Consider the following 3048-nt stretch of genomic DNA (forward strand, 5'->3'; position numbering starts at 1 on the left):
CCGTGTTAGCCAGGATGGTCTCGATCTCCTGACCTCATGATCCGCCCGTCTCGGCCTCCCAAAGTGCTGGGATTACAGGCTTGAGCCACCGCGCCCGGCCGGGTTGTACACTTTAAGCAAATGAATTTTATGCTATGTGAACACATAATTATGTGTTATGTGAATTATATCTCAATTAAAAAAACACCTGGTATTATTAGATAAGTATAGACGGATTACTATGGGAGCAGCTAACTCCAAATGAGAGAAGTTGCAAAGGCTGAGATAAGAAAGTGATGAGTAGAATCTGAGCAATAATGCCAGATGAAGACAGTGGGTAGAGAGAGAGTCAGCATACAGAAAAGGCTGTGTTTGGACTTGCCACTAGTAAGCTAGTCTTGCCACTTACTAGCTGTGTGACCTTGGACAGGTTACTTAGTCCCACTAATATGACTCTCCTCATCAGCAAAATAGAGGATAAAAATATAGTAGTCCCCCCTTATCTGAGGGGGGTTTCCAAGACCCTCAGTGGATCCCTGAAACTGCTGATAGTACCATGTATATACTATGCGTGAATTTCTTTTTCCTTCTACACAATTTTACAGATAGAAGATTCATTCTTACCATAGATCTTAGCAACCTCAGCATATGATTGTGTTTTTCCTTATTAGGTCAAGAACTTTCACCTTTTCACTTAAGGAAAGCGTTTTACGCCGTCTCTTTGGCATATCTGAATTGCCAGCATCACTACCATTGTGCTTTAGGACCATTATTAAGTAAAATAAGAGCAACTTGAAACACAAGCATTGAGGGACCTCAACAGCCTGTCTAACCCAGATGGCAAGTGACTCACAGGGAGGTAGTGAGGGCAGAGTGGATATGCTGGACAAAGGGATGATTCACTTTCTGGGTGGGTCAGAACAGGATAGCATGAGATTTCATCACACTACTCAGAATGGTGGGCAATGTATGAATTGCTTATTTCTGCCATTTTCCATTTAATATTTTTGGACTGTGGTTGACTATAGGTAACTGAAACTGCTGAAAGGGAAACCTTTGATAAGGGCTGGCTAGTATACTTACTTCATGGAATTGCTGTGCAAGTTAGATGGGATATTGTATATGGAGCATCCAATACATGTTCGACAAATGTAACCTTCTCTTTCTCCCCTCCATCTTTTTTTTTTTTTTTTTTGAGACGGAGTCTCACTCGCTTCCCTAGGCTGGAGTGCAGTGGTGCGATCTCAGGTTCACTGCAACTTCAGCCTCCCAGGTTCAAGCGATTCTTCTGCCTCAGCCTCCCGAGTAGCTGGGACTACAGGCACCTGCCACCATCCCTGGCTAAGTTTTGTTTTTCTTGGTAGAGATGGGTTTTCGCCACATTGGCCAGGCTGATCTCAAACTTCTGACCTCAGATGATCTGCCCGCCTTGGCCTCCCAAGGTGCTGGGATTACAGGCGTGAGCCACCGCGCATGGCCCTCTCAATCTCTTCTTATTGCTGTTTTAAGTGGAATTGGTGGTTAGCATAAAGGCAGAGCAGCAAAACAGTCCTAGCTTACGAGAAATTCAATGACTGAAGTATGAAGGCAGTTGGAAGCAGAGGGAAGTTGGAAGATGTTTTTGAGTAAAAAAACAAAGACTCTGTAAGTCATTTGTTTGTGTCATCTGTGATTTCTTTCTGCAGTGCTTTGTAGTTCTCTTTGTAGAGATCTTTCACTTCTTTGGTTAAGTAAGCATATTCCTAGGTATTTTATTTTTTTGCAGCTGTTGTAGGAAGGATTGAGTTAATGATTTGACTCTTGGCTTGGTCGTTGTTGGTATGCTGATTTGTGTATATTGATTTTGTAACCTGAGACTTTACTGAATTCGTTTATCAAATCTAGGAGTCTTTTGGAGGAGGCTTTAGGGTTTTCTAGGTATACAATCATATCATCAGCAAATAGCAATAGTTTGACTTCCTCTTTTCCAATTTGGATCCCCTTTATTTCTTTCTATTGTCTGATTGTCGTGGCTGGGACTTCCAGTATTACGTTGAGTACAAGTGGTGAAAGTAGGCATCCTTGTCTTATTCCAGTTCTCAGCAGGGAATACTTTCAACTTTTCCCCAGTCAGTAGTACGTTGGCTGTGGATTTGTCATATACGGCTTTTATCATTTTGAGATAAGTCCCTTCTATGCCTACTTTCTTGAGGGTTTTTATCATAAAACAATACTGGATTACATTGAATGGTTTTTCTGCATCTATTGAAATCATCATATAGCTTTTGTTTTTAATTCTGTTGATGTGATGTATCACATTTATTGACTTGCATATGTTAAACTAAACCTGCATCCCTGGGATGAAACCCTGATGAAACTCTCTTAATCATGGCGTATTTTTTTGATGTGCTGTTGGATTCCATTAGTTAGTATTTTGTCAAGGATTTTTGCATCTATGTTCTATGTTCATCAGGGGTATTGGTCTTAAGGGTTTCTTTTTTTGTTGTTATGTCCTTTCCTAGTTTTGGTATCAAAGTGATATAGGCTTCATATAATGAGTTAGGGAGGTTTCCCTCTTTCTCAGTCTTTTGGAATGGTTTCAGTAGGATCGGCACCAGTTCTACTTTGAATGTCTGGTAGAATTCGCCAGTGTCTGGTAGAATTTGCCATGAATCCATCTAGACCTAGGCTTTTTGTTGTTGCTGGCAATTTTTTTTGTAGGAAGAGGTATGGGGTCTCACTGTCACCCAGGTTGGAGTGCAGTGGCATGATCTCGGCTCACTTCAACCTCCACCTTCCAGGCTCAGCCAATCCTCCTATTTCAGCCTCCCAAGTAGCTGGGATCACAGGCATGTGCCAGTAAGCCTGGCTAATTTTTTGTATTTTTGGTAGAGATGGGGTTTCGCCATGTTGCCCAGTTTGTTCTCAAACTCTTGAGCTTGGGCGATCCACCCACCTTGGCCTCCCAAAGTGCTGGGATTACAGGCGTGAGCCACTGCACCCGGCCGGCAATTTTTAAATCACTGATTCAATCTCCCTGCTTGTTATTGATCTGTTCAGGGTTTCTGTTCCTTCCTGATTTAATCTAGA

Source organism: Mandrillus leucophaeus, unplaced genomic scaffold, assembly GCF_000951045.1.
Source record: "Mandrillus leucophaeus isolate KB7577 unplaced genomic scaffold, Mleu.le_1.0 Scaffold452, whole genome shotgun sequence".
Taxonomy (NCBI): Eukaryota; Metazoa; Chordata; class Mammalia; order Primates; family Cercopithecidae; genus Mandrillus; species Mandrillus leucophaeus.